Below are 23,142 nucleotides of genomic sequence, written 5' to 3' on the forward strand. Positions count from 1 at the left end.
AAATTTACTGAGGCATGGAGAAAGTAATGAGACTTGTTGCATGCAAATACTCAGCAAGAAACTGAGACTATGGAAATATTATTTGGGAGATGTAGATTCACATCCATCGACATAGAGGTAATGAGTGAGCCTGGGAATTTGGGTACATTTTCCAGTCACTGTAGACAGAAAAGAAATTGAACCAATAGTTGAAACTGGGGAATCTCCATATTTAGCAAACATGAAGGATAGAAGAAAATAATGCAGCACCTAATTCTACCACATTGATTGGCAGCAACAATCATGGTAGTATCAGTAAGCATGAGAGTCACGACTTTTATGGAGTGCCTAGTCCATGGAAGTCTTGTCAGGAGGGGCTCCATACACATCCACATTAAATCTTCATAACAAGCCTAGGAGGTAGATTATTTTTATTTTCACTTCACAGACGAGAAAACGAAGCTTCAGAAAAGTTGATCGACATGCACTAAGTCATACAGCTCAACATGGTGGAAACGCGGAGAAGAAGATGCCAGACTTGATGAACTTTGAGGGACCAGTTTGAAAGATGTGATAGAGCTGAAACCAGACAACGATGTGTCTTGGTTGAGTGGACTCTAGAATCTCTGGCACTCCTGCCCCATGTATTAATTCAAAGCCATTACAGGCGTGTGTTTTACATAGAAAGAAGGGATTGTCCCAAGACTTGGATAGAGAAATAAAAGCATAGGATAACCTGCGGAGAGGAGCATAAAGAGAGAACTCGCCTCAAAGAAAGCAAGATCCTAGCATGTCAAGTCACAGCCAGGGGCTGAGAAGGCATTTTCCAAATAGCAGCAAAACATGGTGGAGGGCGTGTAACTGAGGAGCCAATTAAGAAACAAAACAGCAAATAACTGGAAGAAAACATGGAAAGGCCAAGGGTATGGCTAATTTACCACCTTGGTAATGATCCCTTTCAAAAACAGGAGGGGCTCTTCTGATGTGGAATGTTTTTTGTCTTTGTTTCTGTTGTTGTTGTTTTTGAGACGGAGTCTCGTGCTGTTGCCCAGGCTAGAGTGCAGTGCCTCTGTTTCAGCTCACTGCCTCCCAGAGTTAGGCAATATTCCTGCCTCAGCCTCCCAAATAGCTGGGATTTACAGGCATGCGTGCCACCATCCCTGGCTAATTTTTGTATTTGTAGTAGAGATGGGGTTTCACCATGTTGGCCAGGGTGGTCTCAAACTCCTGACCTCAAGTGATCCGCCTGCCTTGGCCTCCCAAAGTGCTGGGATTACAGGCTGATGTGGAGTTTTTAAGACCACAATAGTCCAAAATTTCCCCAAATCAAACCAGCCCTCCTCAGAATCCCAGTCATGAATAGTAGGTTCTGACTGGAAATTCAATAATCTATGTCCAGAAAGAACATATCCCCACCTCTCGCAGCAATTAAAACCTGAAATGCCAGCAGGGGCTGAGCAGGCAAGGGCATGATCTAAGCTTTGAGAGAATAAACAAGAAGAGAACACGGAGGTTTCTTCTCACCAAAAGCAGGTGGGCCTCCAAGCAGGATGCTGGCCCACTGGTAATAGATCTTCAAGTGCTGTGAGAAAAGCCCCAGTCTGGATTTTTATATCTAATTCCCTGAGAAAATCAATGACACCATGCAGGTCAACAGGACACTTCCACAGTCCAGATTCAGCCTGTACTCCCTGGCTGACTGACTCTGCTTAAACCTTGTAACATTTCATTCAAATCTTCTCAGAGAAGAAATGATTTTTACTCAAAATTCAAATCATGTGGTATTATGGCTTATTATGCTTGATGCTTGAAGGAAATCTTTGGTGCAGGTAAAACCTGAAACATTTGACTAACAGGAGGCTGAGGAAGCTATTTTGACTGTCACTAATGCAAATGTTCCCTGCCTTTTAGTACCCTGGAGTCTCCAACAACTGATAAATGATTATCTGAAAGCCTGTTGCTCTGGGATAACAGGTTAGTAGGATTTTGCTTGTTTTCGTTTTAGAAAAATGTGTGATATAAGAAAATACATTTATTCATATTTTTCACATTTGAAGATTAACCAAGTTTTTTCTATAAACAATGCCTTGGCCATGAGTGATACTCAGAGATAAAAAGCAAAGCACGTCTGACCATTTAATAATTTATTTCCACAATCATCTGTTATATGGAAACCAATTCTCTGTTCCATTCCAGGAATGAAAGGGCTCAAAATCCCTTTAGTTTCATCTATTTTAAGAGATGCACAATATGCCAGTAGTTATAATCCTATGAAATATGAAAGGCTTTTATACAGACAATGTGATTATACAAGTGAGATACAAGAATTATTGGTGACTTCTAACAGAATCTATTGCCTTTCCTTCTATCCCTTGTACTCTTTTCTTATGTCTCTGATACTTTATGAATAAAGTCCTAATAGTTCTACATCCTTCCTACTTTCCAATTTAGGAATGATTCCATCTTTTTTTTTTTTTTTTTTTAGACGTAGTCTGGGTCTGTCTCCAGCCTGGAGTGCAGTGGTACAATCTCGGCTCACTGCAACCTCCGCCTCCCAAGTTCAAGCGATTCTTCTGCCTCAGCCTCCCGAGTAGCTCGGACCACGGGCATGTGCCACCTCTCGTGGCTAATTTTTGTATTTTTTGTAGAGACAGGATTTCCCCATGTTGGCCAGGATGGTCTCAATCTCTTGACCTCGTGACCCACCCGCCTCGGGCTCCCAAAGTGCTGGGATTACAGGCATGAGCCACCGGGCCTGGCCAGGAATGATTACATCTTGTAGGAACCACTTGCCTATAGAGGGAATTTTGAATTGTCACGTCCTTTCTCATGATGCTTTTGAATATTAATCATCAGAAAGTTTCAAAAGGCAGTCTATTAATTAGTCTGAGGACACCTCTATTTTTAGGTATTTTTTAAAAGTAACTAGTATCTTGAAATTTACTCATAATATTGCTATTAATTTTTACAACAAACAAAGTTCCTGCAATTTCTATGTAGCATTTCACTGGTAAAACTAGATGCATTCTAAACAATGTTTCTTATTCTGAATAAAGCAGCAACTATTCAAATCAGAACATGAACTATTTTATGGCCTACAATTAGCCTGGTTCATCTAATAAAAGAAAGCTAATTTAAACAATTAGCCTGGTTCATCTAATAAAAGAAAGCTAATTTAACAGCAATTCACATTTATAAACACACATTTTTATAAAATGTTTTATTTAAGAAAATTGAAAACCATAGCCATTAGAGCAAGAATAAAGCAATATTGGCATGCACTGATGTTACAACACCCTTCCCCAAAGTTACAAATTCTAACTGCTTCAAGCAGCATAGGAATTTGGCTATGAAAATACATATTAGGCCCCTCATGGTGGCTTATGCCTGTACTCCCAGCACTATGGGAGGCCAAGGCGGGCAGAACACCTGAGGTCAAGAGTTCGAGACCAACCTGGCCAACATGGTGAAACTCTGTCTCTACTAAAGAGACAAAGAAATTAGCCTGGCATGGTGGTGCTTGCATGCTTGTAATCCCAGCTACTAGGGAGGCTGAGGCAGGAGAATCACTTGAACCCAGGAGGCAGAGGTTGCACTAAGCTGACATTGTGCCACTGCACTCCAGCCTGGGCAACAAGAGCAAAACACCGTCTTGGAAAGAAAAACAAACTACACAAGCTGTATGTACAGATATGTGTATATACATGTGCGTATGTATGCTTCAACTAACAATATATATTATTTGTTGGCATAAAAGCAATTATTTTAAATATTATTTTCTGTCTATGACATCATAATTTTTTTTCAGACTTTTCTAAGGGAAGAGTACGTAAATCAGGTGGACCCACGAACAATTTCAGGTAAGGTTTAGATTCCAGACAGTCCTATAAATGAAGCAGCATTTCTCGCAGAATGAAGCCTGAATTGTGAATATTCATTCTAGATTATATTTCCTACTGGTAGAAGCATCAGGAGATATAACCTAAAGTTATAAAGTTGTGAATATATCTATAAAGCAGTACCATTTGAGTTGGGTCCTAAGTGATATACATATATGTAAAATTCTCACAGTAAGGCCATAAACATGATGGTAGGATTGACGATGTCCCGAAGTAAATTGGAGTTCTAAGAATCAGAAAAGCCGTGGCGGGTGGATCACGAGGTCGAGAGATCGAGACCATCCGGTCAACGTGGTGAAACTTCGTCTCTACTAAAAATACAAAAATTAGCTGGGCATGGTGGCATGCATCTGTAATCCCAGCTACTCAGAAGACTGAGGCAGGAGAACTGCTTGAACCCAGGAGGCGGAGGTTGCGGTGAGCTGAGATCGTGCCATTGCACTCCAGCCTGGGGTAACAAGAGCGAAACTCCGTCTCAAAAAAAAACAAAAAGAAAAAAAAAATCAGAAAAAAAGAAAGATGAAATGTTCAGTAGGCAACTGTGAACATCTGCCCAAACAGGCACAGCATGAGGGTTGGAGGAATTTTTAGAAATGACTGGAAAACTAGGCAGGGGCCAGGACAAAAGATCTCTTATACCATTGTATTCACATGATGTGATTTGTTTTAGAAAAATTATAACCCAGAAGTCATGTGGATGGAGGATGGCTTGGAACAAACAGGTGATAAAGCTGAGAGAGCAGTTAGAATGTCTGGTCGGGAGATGGCAGGATCCTTTTGAAAGACAATAGAACTAGGAGGAGATATTTAAATAAGAGTTACAGAATTGTTACATATGGGGGTGAAAAGGAGTAACTGTCAGGAATGTTTCTAAAATTTTTTGTTTAAATGACTGAGTAATAATAAAGTTATATACTGAGCTCTGAAAGATCAGGTGCATTTTAAATAGAATAGCTTCTACATGTTTACCTTGTGTATCATAAATGTAATATATAGCCTAAGCCCTTTGTGGATAATGAACTATCCGCTAAGATGGATAGAAAATGAACCATCAACCTCCCTCCTCTTCTACTTTCACTTTTTTTATTCAAGAGACATTCTTACTATATATTCCATGCTGGTCTTGAGCTCCAGGGCTCAAGCAATCCTCCCAGGCAGCTGAAACTACAGGCACATGCCACTCTGCCTGGCTCTACTTTCTCTTGGTATATTGATCATTTAAAGTTTGATTTTCATATGGTTCATTAAAATCAAAATATTACAGCATCACTGAACAAAGAACAGCTATGCCAAGCAATCATTTCAAAGAAAATTTGCTTTTACTTCCAAAGGAAATGGTTATTAAATGATAATGTTTTCTTCTCTAAGAATATTATGTGTTATTAAATGGAAAAGTAGATTTTCCATGGGCCCCAAGGTAGCTCATGTTTTTTCCTGAGTCTTGACTTGTCACTGTTCCCCGAGATAAAAGCTTGATTGCAGCAAAGCCTACAGAACCTTTTATTAAGATCATTCAAAGACTGCTTTCCAAAGATACAGATTATAGTGCCCCACAGTGGTCTGCAAAGTAACAAGATGTCTTTTTCTGCATAAACTTTTAGATACCCCAAAAGAAAGCCTATTTAAATAGACAACTGTATTTGGACTGCCAAAACAAATTACCACTAACTTGGTGGTGTAAAACCACAGAAAGGTATTCTCTCACAGTTTTTCTGGAGGCCAGAAGTCTGATATCAAGGTGTCTACTGGCTGCTTTTTCTGGAGGCTCGGAGGAAGAATCCATTCAATGTCTCTCTCCTAGCTTCCCGTGCTTGCTGGCAATGCAGCATTCCCTGTTTGTAGAGACATCCCTGCCATCTCTGCCTCGTTCTTCACACGGTCTTCCTCTCCATCTTCTCCTCTGTGTCTCTGCATCAAATCTCCCACCCATTTCTCTCTTAAGGATGCTTTGGATTTAGGCCCTACTTAAAATCCAGGATCATCTTATGTTGGAATCCTTAACTTGATTATGTCTGCAAAGGCCCTATTTCCAAATGAGGTCACATTCACAAGTACCGGCGTTAGGAGGCAGACATAAATTGGGCGGGGTGGTGGGGGGGGGCACAGTGTAACCCTTCTTCTATTTTTTTTTTTTGAGACAGAGTCTCTCACTCTGTCACCAGCCTGGAGTGCAGTGGCCCGATTTCAGCTCACTGCAACCTCCACCTCATGGATTCCTGGGTTCAAGCAATTCTCCTGCCTGAGCCTCCCAAGTAGCTGGGACTACAGGCGCACACCACCACTCCCAGCTAATTTTTGTATTTTAGTAGAGACGGGGCTTCACCATGCTGGCCAGGATGGTCTTGATCTCTTGACCTTGTGATCCGCCCACCTTGGCCTCCCAAAGTGCTGGGATTACAGGCATGAGCCAATGTAACTCTTCTTAACAAGATTTTCTGGTTATTACTTCCAAAGGAAGTAGTTACTAAAACCAAGCTTTTGTGCTGCCCAGGAGGCCAGGTACAATGAGACTCCAATTTGAATTGATTGATCTAACTGTGACCCTAAAGGAGTAGCAAAGCTCTATAAGATGAGTGCTCTCAGGATATTCTACCCAGAGTTCTTTTTAAAGTCTCTGGAGAGAGACTATATTTTTTCTACATGCTGCATTTTTCTACTTAAAAATATTTTTTCATTAAACAGTTTAAAATGGATGAAGTGTTTTAGAATTGTTGGATCATCATTACACTTTTCTGTCACAGCAATAAATCAAAGAAAGACAAAACATTGCCTTTTGGCTTGCCCCCTTTTTCTCTCTTTATTACAGCTTTATTCACTAGATGACTTCAGCGTGAAAATTTCCACATTTACAGCTAACTTTTATTTACCATTTTGGAAGAAGAATCTCTAAACCATAAAAAGGGCAAAAAATTCCTGAAGTTCTTTGATGTCTCCATAAAGCAAATGTGTATAGCTGCTTGATAGCTAAATCATGTTAAATGCATCACTAAGACTAAATTTTAATCTTACATTCAGAATTTTAAAATTCAGCGGGGTGTGGTGGCTCATGCTTGTAATCCCAGCACTCTGGGAAGCCGAGGCAGGCAGATCACCTGAGGTCAGGCGTTCAAGACCAGCCTGGCCAATGTGGTGAAACCCCATCTCTGCTAAAAATACAAAAATTAGCCTGGCATGGTGTTGGGCATTCATAATCCCAGCTACTTGGGAGGCTGCGGCTGAGGCAGAAGAATCGCTTGAACCCCGGAGGCAGAGGTTGCAGTGAGCCAAGATCATGCCACTGCACTGCAGCCTGGCAAACAAAAGCAAAAATCCATTAAAAAAAATTAATTATTTTGAAAGGAATTAAGTTTAAAGAAAGCAATTTGCATGTTGGTAACTTTTGTCTATAGATCCCTCATTAGGAGCTTACAATAATATGAAACGCAATTTTATATTGTAAGCAACTATTGCCAGGTGCAGTGGTTCATTCATGCCTGTAATCCCAACACTTTGGGAGGCCGAGGTGGACAGATTGCCCGGGCTTAGGAGTTTGAGACCAGCCTAGGCAACACAGTGACTCTACAAAAAATACAAAACTTAATCCGCCATTGTGATATGTGCCTGTGGTCCCAGCTCCTCAGGAAGCTGACTTGGGAGGATTGCTTGAGCCTGGGAGGCAGAGGTTGTAGTGAACCAAGATTATGCCACTGAACTCTAGCCTGGGTGAAAGAACCAGACCGTTTCTCCGAAAGAAAAAAAAAAAAAGTATTACTGGTTAAGAACGTGAATAGAGATGTTTGAAAGAATTTAAATGTAGATTCGATCTAACTTAAAAAAAAAAAATTCCTATACTGCATAGTTAAATTCATTCCAAAATAGTCCTTGAGTACCCACTTGAGCTAAGTACTACTTTCAGGATACTATGAACAGACAAGTTCCCCTTTTCATAGAGATGTCATTCTCGGAGGACAATACAGACAATAAATATGTACCAGCATAATTTCAGATACTGATGAGTACAATGAAGATGATAGTATAAGATACTGTGATTGAGTGTGGCATGAGTGTAGGGTAAGAGATGATTGCTTTAGCTGAAGCAGTTACAGAAGCCCACCCTAAGAGGCTGATATTTGAACTGAAATTGAAGGATCAAAAAGTACCTTTTAATACTGTGAAAATGGCTCATGTTATTAGGGAAGAAAAATTCATCTACTGTCCCACTCAGCATAAGCAGTTAAAGGAAGAAGAAACTATGTCAAGTGGCTTCAGGACAAGATTTGAATCCAGAAGATGTATTTCTGAGATGATGATTCATCAGCCGCCTGACTTCACCTTATTTTTATGGCCAGAAACCAAATGGGATTATTCCAGACTCAGGTCCATGTTCCTCTACCCAGATGCAATTTTATCCCATCAATGCTGGCTTTGAGAAAAAGATCTCAGCAGCAAATAGCTGGAAGTAAAGGCTGAAACTGAAACTCTGCAGAACCCTTTCTCCATACCGCTCTTGCTCCCTTTTTCTTACCCACAACCTGTACACAGTTTCACATACGGCCAAGTATTTTGTGATTCCTGAGGCTTGGAGGGGTTAATTTAGAAAAGCCTGGCAGGAATGAGAAGCTTTAAAACAGAGCCAGATTTTTAGTAGAGAAGCAGAGAGAGGCATTCCAGTTGATTACCTAGTCTCTCCATGCTGTAAAAATGTTGCCTGGATAAATCAATCCAGCAACTTGATTTATCTTGTTAATCAAAATACCTACCTTGAAGTTATGGTCAAATTTTTATTTTGTGTTGGAGATCAAGTTTCTCTTGAAGTCCAAACCAATGGTCATCATTTCTAGCATTTATTAATTTTCTTTCTTTTCTTTTTTCTTTCTTTCCTTCTTTCTTTCATTCCTTCTCTTTCTTTCTTTCTTTCTTTCTTTCTTTCTTTCTTTCTCTTTCTTTCTCTTTCCTTCCTTCCTTCTCTCTCTCTCTCTCTCTCTCTCTCTCTTTCTCTCTGTCCTTCTTTCAGAGTTTCCCTCTGTCACCCAGGCTGGAGTGCAGTGGCATGATCTCAGCTTACTGCAACCTCCACCTCCTGGATTCAAGCGATTCTCCAGCCTCAAACTCCCGAGTGTACCTATAAGAAGAGGAAGAGGTGGAGAAAGTGGCTCATTCCTGTAATGCCAGCACTTCGGGAGGCCAAGGTTGGTGGATCACGAGGACAGGAGTTCAAGACCAGCCTGGCCAACATAGTGAAACCCCATCTCTGCTAAAAATACAAAAATTAGCCAGCCATGGTAGCAGGTGCCTGTAATCCCAGCTACTCTGGAGGCTGAAGCAGGAGAAGTGTTTGAACCCAGGAGGTGGAGGTTGTAGTGAGCCAAGATTGCACCACTGCAGTCCAGCCTGGGTGACAGAGCGAGATTCTGTCTCAATAAATTCTAAATACATCTTCCTCACTTTGTTTTTACATGTAATTAACAGTTGGCTTTCTTTCAGGGTCTCTTTTCTTACAAAGGATTAAAGTTGTATCATTTCAAAAGAGTAGAAAACAAGAAACCATAGATGTGGCTGTGCTCAGGAGCCCAGCGATACACTCCCATACCCTAGACCAGGCGTCCCCAAACTACGGCCCGCGGGCCGCATACGGCCCCCGGAGGCCATTTATCCAGCCCCCGCCACACCTCAGGAAGGGGCACCTCTTTCATTGGTGGTCAGTGAGAGGAGCACAGTATGTGGCGGCCCTCCAACGGTCTGAGGAACAGTGAACTGGCCCCCTGTGTAAAAAGTCTGGGGACTCCTGCCCTAGACTCAGCCTGTGTGGTATAAATGTATGCAAATTTCCAACGTATCATCAACCTTTGAGGTCAAAAATACAATGGTAGATGATTAATCCATAAAGGCCCTGGATGAGGGTTATAGTAATTAAAGCTAAGCCCTAAATCGGTAAACATAGATGATGGAACTATGTTCAAATCACACCAAGAAAGGGATCTTGTAGCAATTTGTGGGTAGTTTTCTAGATGACTTTCATCAAATTATATTGGATTCCTACAAGACAAATCCACCCTGAACATTGAAAGATACCAACCCTCAATATCATGCATTAATACTAATTTCAAATTAAAAAAAGAAGGGAAAGTAAGCACATTTTAGAAGAAAGTATGTATTATTTAGGAAGTATTTGAATTTATGGAGAAGTTGAAAACACAATACTTAAAGTGCATTAGAACATAAAAGCAATAATTTCTGCCCCAGTCAGATGTCATCCCAGGAAACGCCCCTTTGGTGTGTGTTCTTTATTAGGAACATTCATCTTCATGCCGATCAATGCCATCAGTTGATTTTAAACTCCATGGTAACAGTATTAACTATTAGGAATATGAAGAGTAGCAATAAAAATAATAATTATAGTAAATGTCTGCTTAGGGGAAATGTTCAGCTTCTTCAGGAGTTTGAGTTCTTCTTTGTCTCATGGAGCAAATTATAATGATTGTTTTGTCAGTTGCTACTGGAGATCTTTTAGCTTCATACCACATCAGCTCATCAGCTCAGAGATCCCAAGTCTAACTGTCACTCAGATAATGTTAATTAACCGTTTGGGGCCCTGCAGGGAGCTGCTGCTTTCTGATTCCTTCCATTGAGTTATGTAAAATAAGATTCAGTATTCCCTTGACACACTACTCCCCTAATCCCACAATGCTCTGGGGTGATTTTAAATCGGATACATTGAAAAGATATTAACTTTTACAATGGCATTGTACATGTAAAACTACATATGTAAATTCAAGAGATTAGAAGAGTCTACATATACTGAGTTTTTTATTTAACAATAACTGATGCTATTTATATAATTGAGAATAAATCTTTATCAGATGATGGGACTCCTTGAGAATAATGGGTCAATTATTATGGTAATTTTTTAATCTCTTCTACCATATCTTGTAAGTCAATGAATAGCTGTGTAGAAACAAGAAGAAGTAATATCGTATGGGTTAAATGACAAAAAAAAAAAAAAAAAAAAAAAAAAAAAAAATTCTAGAAATTCTTCTGTCATTGGGAGCTCCGTCAGAACTGTCTCTCATGTTTGTCACTACTGTACCTCCTGGCACAGTGTGTGACCTGCAGTCATGCAATAAATAACTGTTGAATAAAGGAAAGACATAAGACTGTCACAGAAGATCTTTATGCAATCATTCTGACATCATCTTATCTTGGTGCTTTTGTTTTCTTCTGCACATTTTTATTATAATACAACATTTTTTTAATAGGTGAAAAAGGTTGAGTATAACTCTTTTCTCCATTAATTGCACATGGTGCTTTGGAACAACACTGTGCTAGGGGTCAGAAACCTGGTGGGATGGTCCCATTCCTGTCATGATGTGACCTTGAACTACTCAGTATCTGCAGTCCAGTTGTCCCGTTGACAAAAATGCAGAGAATCACATCTAGTGTGATTTTATTACAGATGAAATTAATAGCAAAATACAGTCATGAAATATGGACACTGGAATTAATAAGAGAAATATTAAACTATGTTGTGTTTATACAATACGCTAACTTTTTTTTTTTTTTTTTTTTGAGACAGAGTCTCACTCTGTTGCCAGGCACCAGGCTGGAGTGCAGTGGCACAATCTCAGCTCACTGCAACGTCCTCCTCCCAGGTTCAGGTAATTCTCCTGCCTCAGCCTCCCGAGTCGCTGGGACTACAAGTGCATGCCAGGACGCCCAGGTAATTTTTTTTTTTTTTTTTTTTTTTTTGTATTTTTAGTAGAGACGGGGTTTCACCGTGTTGGCCAGGTGGTCTTGATCTCTTGGCCTGGTGATCCGCCCATCTCGGCCTCCCAAAGTGCTGGGATTACAAGCTTGAGCCACCGCGCCCAGCCACAGTACGCTAACATTTTAAGAATTCTTCCTTTTTTTTTTTTTTGAGACAGTGTTTCACTCTTGTTGCCCAGGCTGGAGGGCAATAACACGATCTCTGCTCACTGCAACCTCCACCTCCCGGGTTCAAGTGATTCTCCTGCCTCAGCCTCCCGAGTTGCTGGGATTACAGGCAAGCGCTGTCACACCTGGCTAATTTTATATTTTTAGTAAAGACAGTTTCTCCATGTTGGTCAGGCTGGTCTTGAACTCCTGACCTCAGGTAATCTGCCTGCCTTGACCTCCCAAAATGCTAGGATTACAGATGTGAGCCACTGCACCCGACCAAATTCCTTCATTTTTAATCACCTGATTTGCTGACAACAATACTACCAAAAATATTTAACTTTTCTATCAAATACAAATATGTTAGCCTTGGTCATCTAAAATAAAATATGGGAATTTTCTAAGTTTTATTTAAGTATGATTTACACGTCAAACAGTTGACCTATTTGAAGTGCAAAGTTCAATTTTCTTTAGTAAATTTTCAGTTGCAGAATCACCACAATCCAAATTTAGAACATATTCATTGCCCCCAAAAGATCCTTTGTGCCCTCCCCTCTTCTACCTCCAGCTCTCAAAACAGAAAACAACAAATACTATTTCAGTATAAGTATGTTCCACATGTTGAAAGGGACATACAGTGAAACATTTTCCATATTTGAAATTCAAATTCAACCAGACATTCTGTATTTTTTTCTGGCCATTCTACAGAAACATAGACTCTAAAATGATTTTTTTTTCTTTGAAGACAGAGACTCACATGGTGAGGCTGGAGTACAGTGGTGTGATCTTGGCTCACTGCAACCTCGTCTGCCCACGTTCAAACAATTCTCCTGCTTCAGCCTCCCGAGTAGCTGGGATTAAAGGCACCTGCCACCACGCCCAGCTAATTTTTGTATTTTTACGGAGACGGGGTTTCACTATGTTGGCCAGGCTAGTCTCGAACTCCTGACCTCGTGATCCTCCCGCCCTGGCCTCCCAAAGTGCTGGGATTACAGGCATGAGTCATGGCGCCCAGCCTAAAATGATTTCTTTGAGAATTGCCTTTGGATTCGAACATGCTTATTTACAATCTCTTTATTGGTACCCAAAAGTAGAGTTTTATAAGATGCTGAACAATGACCTATGCTTTTACAATTTTTGCTACATAAATTACAATTGACACAACCAAGGGTTCTAGGAAAAAATGTTTCTAAAGAAATTAACCTTCACATCCTTTTCAGATGCAAATGCAGTTACCAGAGGACTTCAGGCAGGCGGCCAAGCTTGGTGCTGCGCTGTGATGCTGCAAATGTTTATGATTTTCTCTGCTGTACCCTGAGGCAGTACATTTCCACTTTTGGCATTCTTTAGGCATTTGTGCATTTTAGAATTAGCTGCAGTACACTGTATATTTACCCCATCTGGTGAAGGTGTGACCCTCATTCAGTGGGGAATCTATTCAGGGACTAGTACATGTCAAGCCACGTGGAAATCACAAAGAAGAGCGCTCACTCTGCTTTATTCATACGCCATGGTATTGGAGACCTGAACTCTCAGGCTGCAACTGTTCAGTAGCCAGAGATGTGTTGTTTTCATCAAACAGAAGGTCAGTTGAAACAAAAATGTTGGGTTTGGAAGACTAGTCTAGATAAACATGAGGTGAAGAGGAATATTCTATTGTGAGTTTTCTTTAGGTTTCCGTTTCTATCACGTGTTTATTTGTTTGTTTGTTTTTGTTTGTTTGTTTTGAGACGGATCTCATTCTGTCATCCAGGCTGGAGTGCAGAGGTGTGATTTCCACTCACTGCAACCTCCGCTTCCCGGGTTCAAGCGTTTCTCCTGCCTCAGCCTCTGGAGCAGCTGGGACTACAGTCATGCACCACCACGCCCGGCTAATTTTTGTATTTTTAGAAGAGATTGGGTTTCACCATGTTGGCCAAGCTTGTCTTGAACTCCCAGTCTCAGGTGATCAGCCCACCTCAGCCTCCCAAAGTGCTGAGATTACAGGTGTCAGCCACTGCACCAGGCTACATGGTTCTTACTTGTTTCTCTGATTCTACAACCTCAGTCTAGTCATTCAATCTGTCCACAAATACGTCTTGAGGGTAGGATTTGAGAGTCTACTCTCTACTAGCTGGTAGGGTAGTGATACAGAGGTTCCAAGGTTGTGTGTCTGGCTAGCTCAGTCCTAGTAGAGTGGGCACTCAATTCACATGCCAAACTCATGTAGCAGTGAATGAGACAGAAACAGCTCTTGCTTCAATGAGCTTACAACCCATTCTATTGATGTGCTCCGAAAAGTTTCGAAGCTCAGTGAAGAAATCCAGGCTACAATAATCTCAGCAGTCCTAGCTTTTCCTCTACTGTAGTCCCTTGTTTTCATTGTGAATGCTGAAATCTCTTAATTTCCTATTACAGACCCCTGGCTTGAAATGAGAAGCCAAAATATGAGATACTCCTTCCTAAACTTAGAAGTACAAGATTATACTTCAGGCTAGAAAAGTCAGTGAAGGTTTCTCTGAAGAGAGATGAAATGTACAGTTTGCAGAGATGGCACTTGGAAACAAAAACCCAGAGGCAAAAAAAGCTGAAATTAATAAAAATATGATTTTGTGCTAACATGAGGCGTAAAGTGCTGATTCAAATCAGTTTAGCCTATCCGTGTGGTTTATTTCTAGGCTCTCTGTTCTGTCTCATTGATGATGCATTTATCCCTCTGCTAATACCATACCGTCTTGATAACTGCTACACAGTAAATCTTAAAATCAGGCACGCTGATTCCTCCAACTTGATTATTTTTCAAAATCATCTTATCTATTCCAGAATTTGTGCCTTTCCATGTACATTTATAAGTAAGCTTGTTTTTGTCTACAGAAACGTTGCTGAATTTTGATAGGAATTGAATTAAATTTATAGGTTAATCAAGGACTAAAATGCTTCTGTATGTATAAAATCCTTTTACCTTGAAATGGGAACATTCAATATGGGAACTTTATCATGGGCTTTGAGGTAAACCCATGATAAAGTTCCCATATTGAAAATACACACACACATACATGCCACACACAAATTCAATGAGAGGTGAGCATTGTTTCCTCATATAAAGCAAGGAAGGCTGCAGAACCCTTTGCAACAGGAGTGACCCTTTAACACTGGTTCAAATCAGAAATAGAACAAGAAGTAAAGTTCTAGAATGAGATGTAATGCCACATCTAGGTTGAATGTCAACATAAGGGACCTCTTATCTCAGCAGGAGGTTGTAGCTGACAGGGTGGCCTGACTCACTTCGTGGGGCATTATCAGTCAACCTGAACTGTAGAAGCTCACTTCTAATTTTCCTCAGGCTGAGGAAATAGTTTAGAAATGGCAATTTTCTTCCCAGGCTTATAATTTTCTTTGCATTACACGGAAATTTGATTTCAATTGGTTTATGATAGAAGAGCGTTCTGACACTTCAAATCCTTGAATTAAAACAAAACAAAACAAAACAAAACATGGACAGTGGCAAAACAGCACGTTACTAAAGTTACTGTTACAAACTAATGCAAGCTACTGGAAGCTCAGCTGTATGGCTGGCAAACAATCTTATATGATTAGTATTTTATTATTATTATTTAATATTTAGCTAATATAATCTGTCATAACAATGGCAATAGCATTGTGGGAAGGTAAAGTGGTACTGCTGCTATGGAAAACACTATAAAACTTCCTCTAAAAGTAAAATATAGTATTACCATATGATCTAGCAAGCTCACTTCTGGGTATATACCCAAGGGAATTGAAAGCAGGATCCCAAAGAGAGATCTGTACACCCGTGTTCACTGCAGCATTAATCACAACAGCCCAGAGGTAGAAGCAACCCAAATGTCCATCCACAGATGAATGGATAAAGATAAGGTGGTACATCCATACAATGGAATATTATGCAGCCTTCACAAAGGATATCCTGTCACACATTACAACGTAAAGGAACCTTAAGGATATGATCCTAAACAAAATAAGCTATTCACAAAAAAACAAGTGCTGTATGATTCCACTTACATGGCATCTAAGGTCCTCAAACTTAGCAGAACAGAAAGTAGAGTGATGGTTGCTGGGAGCTAAGGGTAGAGAGAAATGGAGAGTTGTTGTTCAATGGGTGCAAAGTTTCCTGTTTGCAAGATGAGAAAGTTCTGGATATCTGTTACACAACAATGGGAATATAGTTATCACAACTTTACTCAAATTTTATGGTGTGTGTTTTTTTTTTTTTAACCATTTTTTTAAAAAAGGACAAGAGTAGTTATGCTGTGAACAAATACTTCCTTACTCGTAAGAAAAAGAAATGTAGGTTTAGCTTTTAAAGCTTGTTATCTCCATATAAAATGAGTTTTGTTATAAACTGGACATAGATTATTTCCAAATTTGCATTGGAGATTGACACTAAATATGCATCACTATGTGTAAAGCTTAAAAGGGAGAGTTATTCAAAATAGATTAAATGACGTGGAATAAAACTTCCAAAAGCTGTCTTTGAAAGTGTCAGAAACATTAGCTTTGCAACAAGTAACATTTAATCACATAGATTATACAGAAGCATAAATTTTTGTAGGTTGTTTTCTTCAATCAAATTTACATTTTAATCTGTGAAGACTGTTCATCACTTTTGACTGTCTGGTACCAAGCAGTTTGTCAGAACCTACAAATGCAAACTGCCTGCATTAGGAATAGGACTACTCCTTTAAGCACTAAGATAATGAAAGTTTATTTAGAATATTTCAAGATCGCAAGTGTCTGAGTGTAGTGAGATTAAAATAAAGGGCATTTTGTCTATCTGTATTTCTTTAGTTACTGAAACTATAATCATTTAAAAATTGTTATCATTATTTATGCTCATAAAACGGTTTAATTAAGTTTCACTAAAATGTAAAACTTTTTAAAGTTGGATACTTGCAAAAGGAGAGTATGCCAGGCTATACTCTGTTGCTGACAGAGGAAGCAGTGTGATGCACCTGAGTTCTCTTCAAAGAGTGAATTGGGAGAGGATACTTATAGCTACTTTGGTGGATCTGCTAAAACGAGAAGGCTCCCAGGAGAAAGAACCCCCATGTAGCTGCAGGCCTCAGCAGCTCCCTCAATGTATGTATTAAGTCCCAACTCCTGTTCGGGAGCGGTGGCTCACACCTGTAATCCCAGCACTTTGGAAGGCAGAGGAGGGCGGATTGCCTGAGCTCAGGAGTTCGAGACCAGCCTGGGCAACATGGTAAAAACCTGTCTCTACCAAAATACAAAAGAATCAGCCAGGCATGGTGGTGCGCCTGTAATCTCAGCTACTCAGGAGGCTGGGGTAGGAGAATTGCTTGAACCCAGGAGGTGGAGGTTGCAGTGAGCTGAGATCATGCCACTGCACTCCAGACTGGGTGATAGAGCAAGCCTCCTTCTCCATAAAAAAAAAAAAAAAAAAATGCCCAACTCCTCTTCATAGTTGCGTAGGGAATGTGTTTTCCCTATGAGGAGCCTCTGAAACCACCCTTCATCTTGATTTTCCCAGTATCATAGAGAGCTGCTGTCTCAATAAAGTACAACTGTGTGTGGTTGTTAATATCACAGTAACAAACCGTCGTTTGGAGCATGTGTATTTATTTATATTCTCTTTTTTTTTTTTTTTTTTTGAGACGGAGTTTCGCTCTTGTTACCCAGGCTGGAGTGCGATGGCGCGATCTCGGCTCACCGCAACCTCCGCCTCCTGGGTTCAGGCAATTCTCCTGCCTCAGCCTCCTGAGTAGCTGGGATTACAAGCAAGCGCCACCATGCTCAGCTACTTTTTTGTATTTTTAGTAGAGACGGGGTTTCACCATGTTGGCCAGGATCATCTCGATCTCTCGACCTCGTGATCCATCCGCCTCGGCCTCCCAAAGTGCTGGGATTACAGGCTTGAGCCACCGCGCCCGGCTATATTCTCTTTTATGATACAAATGCCATCAGATACAGTAAAAGTGTCACAAGGAAGATTAGCTAAGAAATGAGGATGAATTCATGCAAGCACAGAATCTTCCTAGAATATCCATTTTTGGCCAGCATTGACAGTGACCCAGAGAAAAATATTATAGTGATTAAACATTTACCAAACCATGATGATTATACACTTCCCCGAAAACACCTCAGTGGGTTTGCATTTGTTTACATGAAATGATGGAGGAGAAGACTTGGCGTAAATTGCTCCTGTTGTTATCCAGTGCGTTAGAAAGCAATGCCCTGGGAGTGGTCAGTGAGAAGACCATAGCATCACCACTGTAGTGTGACAGGTTCTTCATCAGTTTGCTTAAGGGTGTATATCCACTGCTTGAACCATGAAGGCCAGGCAGTGAGCCAAGACCATGGTGCCTAGTCGAGAAGCAGGTGTCCCTGAGAACCCAAACATCCCAGAATGTCAGTGGAAACACACCAAGGAAAATAGTCTCATTGCAAATACACAGTAGGCAAATAGCCAGAAAGTTAGCTTAAAAGCAGCTGAGAGATGGATGACGGGAGATCCTTGCAGTTACCCTGTTGCCACCCAGGAATGCCCTGCATATAAATCTTAATAAACTCATCTGTTCATCAAGCTGGACTCATCCAAATCATTTCTTGGTCTTTTGGCCCCTTCCCAGTTTGAAGGTGGTGAGAAATTACCATCCCAGGTTTTTCTCATAACAACAGCCAACCATGCACTGTCAAGGTATCCCTCATGAGGCATCATGCTATCAAGCAAGGGGCCCAAACATAATGAAAATCATCCCTGTACTCCACACAAACAAATATATACCCAAGGAATTAGATTAAAGGTGTTATGAACATTTGAAGAAAGAATAAATTACTTTCCGTTAGAAATTCTTTCATACAAAGCCCCAGTATTATTTTTAATACTGGAAATCTACACATATGAGGTAAAAAAAAAATATGGTACTAACTGGAAACCATCATTCTCAGCAAACATACAAAAAAAAATACGGTATTTATGTTTTTTTTTTGTTTTTTTTTTTCTCTTTGAAGTCACATTGTAGTCTTGCTCTGTTACCCAGGCTGGAGTGCTGTGGCTTGATCTCAGCTCACTCCAACCTCCGCCTCTTGGTTCAAGCAATTCTCTGGCCTCAGCCTCCTGAATGGCTGGAACTTCAAGTTCGTGCCACCTCGCCTAGCTTATTGTGTGTGTGTGTGTGTGTGTGTGTGTGTGTGTGTGTGTGTGTATTTTCAGTGGAGATGGGGTTTCACCGTGTTAGCCAGGATGCTCTCAATCTCCTGACCTCATGATCCACTCGTCTTGGCCTCCCAAAGTGCTGGGATTACAGGCGTGAGCCACCGCGCCTAGCCAGTACTTATGTTTTATGTACATAAAAATGGTAATAGCTCCTTGAGTCCATGCAAATAATATAGACTGAAAAATCTGTTTACTTTAGCATAAGGGCAGGATAAATGTTATTCAGAAGTTGATTACTGTGTGGTGATCATAAGGGAGACCAGGAGAACATAATTAAAATGTAGAATTCCTTGTTATTAAACATTGCTTTCTGGTTCCCTGTGCTCAAACGATTCCCTACAGCTCGGATGAGAATGAAGAAGTTAACCAGATGGCTTCCACCAGTAAAAATATGGCTCAGTCCTGATAATAGCTGACTTGCAGGTGAACGTTAGGGTGGTTCAGAATGAATTTCGTCCTGGTTGCCTTGAGTGTAAGGTGTCTGTGGGCCATACAAATAGAATTGTAGAGGAAGAGCTTAAATATTACAATCCAAACTTCAAAGCAGAGATCTGGGTAGGAGACACGGACTTTGGTATATTGAGAATAATTAATGTTGCCACAGTGGAAGTAGCTGATTTTAAGAGTGAACAGCTGCCAGAAGAGGTGCTGAATTTAAAGAGCCATAGTTTTTTTTTTGTTTTTGTTTTTTGAGACAGAGTCTTGCTTCATTACCCAGGCTGCAGTGCAGTCACACAATCTCTGCTCACTGCAACTTCCACCTCCCGGGTTCAAGTGATTCTCCTGCCTCAGCATTTTGAGCAGCTGGAATTACAGGCTTGTGCCAACACGCCCGGCTAATGGGAGTCATAATTTTTACATGAGGAAGAAAGACAAAGTGTTCAAGAGTGACATGGAGGCCCGGCACAGTGGCTCACACCTGTCGGTAATCCCAGCACTTTGAGAGGCCAAGGTGGGTGGATCGCTTGAGCTCAGGAGTTTGAGATGAGCCTGGGCAACATGGTTTAACCCCATCTCTACTAAAAAATAAAAAAATAAAAAATAAAATAATTAGTTGGTCATGATGGCTGAAGCATGAGAATTGCTTAAACCTGGGAGGTGGAGGTTGCAGTGAACTGAGATCATGACACTGTACTCTAGCCTGGGCAACAGTGTGAGACTCAGCGTCAAGAAAAAACAAAAAAAACAAAAAAAAAACAGAGTGGCATGGAAGCTACAAAGCTTACTGAGATTAAATCTCAGCCTGAACCTACTTGAGGCTGGAAGAATAGACCAAATCCATTTAAAAGGGCCAGTTAAGATTCTATATCTTCAAGGGGATTCCAACTTCCAGTTCAGATGAGAGGTGCAAGGGGTTCTCAACAAAGAAGTTAAAGATGTTGATACATTTGGATGTTTGTCTATACCTGAATCTCATGTTGAAATGTCATCCCCAGTGTCGGAGGTGGGGCCTGGTGAGAGGTGTTTAGATCACAGAGACAGATCCCTCATGAATGGCTTGGGCCATCCTCTTGGTGGTAAGTGAGCTCTCAGTCTGAGTTCACACAAGATCTGGTCATTTAAAAGCGTGTGGCACCTCCTCCCCCACACTCTCTCACTTGCACCCACTTTGCCTTCCACCATGAGCAGAAGCTTCTTAGCCTCCCCAGAACCCAAGCAGATGCCAGCACCATACTTCCTGTACAGCCTGCAGAACCATGAGCCAATTAAACTTCTATTCCTTATCAATTACCTAGTCTCAGATATTTATTATGGCAATGGAAGAACAACTTAACACAGATGTCAAAGATTTCACTTACCACGTTAAATGCTCCACAGTCTTAAAGGGAAAAGGGGGGAATGAAATGGAAGGGAAAGGAAGAGCAGTGAATTACATAATTTTGAGCCAAATGAAAGAATTCACACGGCGGCACGTGGCATAAGATTATGAGAAAGGAAAGAAGCCTGAAGGGCTTATCATGCTTTAAAAAGAAATGTGAAGCATGGTGGGATTTTCCAGCCTCAATATTTACCAGAAGACTTTATCTTTTTTTTTTTTTTTGAGACGGAGTTTCACTCTTGTTACCCAGGCTGGAGTGCAATGGCGCGATTTCAGCTCACCTCAACCTCCTCCTCCTGGGTTCAAGCAATTCTCCTGCCTCAGCCTCCTGAGTAGCTGGGATTACAGGCACGTGCCACCATGCCCAGCTAATTTTTTGTATTTTTAGTGGGGACGGGGTTTCACCATGTTGACCAGGATGGTCTCGATCTCTTGACCTTGTAATCCACCTGCCTCGGCCTCCCAAAGTGCTGGGATTACAGGCTTGAGCCACCGCGCTCAGTGAAGACTTTATCTTTACCAAAGGCTTTGTCCCAGCAGGTCCAGTCTGAAAAAGGCACAGGCTTCTCTGGAAGGAGTGGATCACTTTGCTTGATTGAGCGCGGGCCAAGGGATTTGTATCTCAGGTGAACAACGGTAGGATTAATTTGTTCTCAGGACTCCCACAAGCACTAAGTACAGCAGCAGCCCTCGGCGGATGGGAGGCCTCCATGGAAGCCTCCAACAGGTGGCATTCATAAACGTTTGTCACAATGTCAATGTTCCCTTCTTCTCCTTTACTGTTTTCTATAATAAATATTTATTAAGAGTTTATAATTCCAGGTTGCTACTCTAGGGCTTGAAGACACAGAGATAAATAAAGCATGTGCCCTACCCTCCAGATGCTCAGAGCAAAATAATGCTAGTAGTTATATCCGTCAAGAAAAATGCTATGAGACACCCATGAAGATAAACACTTGCAACCCGGAATATACCAGAGCCGGTCAGATATCAGCTCTCGATAAATAAAAACTTTATTGAAAGCTGAGAAATATCCCTTGGCAACATTCTTCACGTATTTCCTATGACTGCTGTTCATTACTGTCAAGCATAACGTTGCCAAGATAATCACATAAGGAAAGGATGGTGAAAATGATGTCAGTGATAGGTTTTAGAAAACATACCTGCATAAATATTATTCCATTTATTGAATCATCAGTGTATATGGGCAGAACTTGCCAGTTCTGTTAGTATCTACTCTCTAGTCCGGCCTGTCCTCACCAGGGGAGGAGGGATCTCTTGTCCTCTATAGAAGCCAGGCCCTTCTACCCTTCACAGTTCATGCCTGCTCCATCCTCTGCCTGCTCTGTTCTCATCAGCGGACAAGTGTCAGTGAAACAGTTCAGTTCAAGGGCTGGTTTGGGGACCCATCATGAAACAGGCCTAGCCTCCCCTGCTCCTCATGATCCACCAAAAAAAAGTCATCTCTCACCAAAACCAGGTTCTCACCAGCATATATTGCTCTGGCCTAGCAACTTAACAAGAGATTTCAGCCTCAATTACCAGGGCAGATATTACATTGCTATAATTTATTCATTACACCTTACTGTGTGCCTGCTAAGACCTGGGAATACAGGATGGTTAAGACATGCTGCCTTCACTAAAAAAATGTGGAAAGGAAAACAACAAAATATTCTCTGGGAGCGAAAGAAATTGCTTAGAGTGTGCACGAGGCATGCACAAAGTCATTTTACTTCCTTCTTTCCTGGTACAATAAAAGCCTGGAAATAGTTAATAGCCCATGATGTAATTTTTTCCCTATCATCCTCGCCAGAGGAGTTTGGTGACTCTAAACCGAAACTCTCTTTGCATAAATATTTCACATGTATAAACACAGCTTTCATTCATATAGTAATCATACAAACAGGGGCATTCAGTTCTGAAACGAGCACGTAGGTCTACATTTCCTGCGGATAAAGGGGGGATTACTGTATTCTCATTGATCCTGCTTCCCTTCAGTTTATCATTCTTGGCCTGTTATAGAAATATTAGTAATCATTTCCAAAGTATCCGATTTAAAATTTGGAGGCCATACTGAACACAATATTCTCTAGAGTGGAATATAATAAATGGTTCGTCCTAGCCACGGCAAGTATTAAATATAGAACCCAGTTCATAGGTTCATGACACAAAAGATTTAATCATTCATTGTCTAAAATGTACCTTAGTTTTTAACCTCTCTTCCATCAGTCCCTGGCATATGGTAGGTATACAGTTACTGTTCATCAAACAAGTAAGTGAATGAATAAACTTCTTAGAACCAAACTAAACGTCAGTAAGTCCAACTCTCTACCTTCCGCCTTAATCCTCTCTGACAA

The sequence above is a fragment of the Saimiri boliviensis genome, chromosome 16 (genome assembly GCF_048565385.1).
Source record: "Saimiri boliviensis isolate mSaiBol1 chromosome 16, mSaiBol1.pri, whole genome shotgun sequence".
Classification (NCBI taxonomy): domain Eukaryota; kingdom Metazoa; phylum Chordata; class Mammalia; order Primates; family Cebidae; genus Saimiri; species Saimiri boliviensis.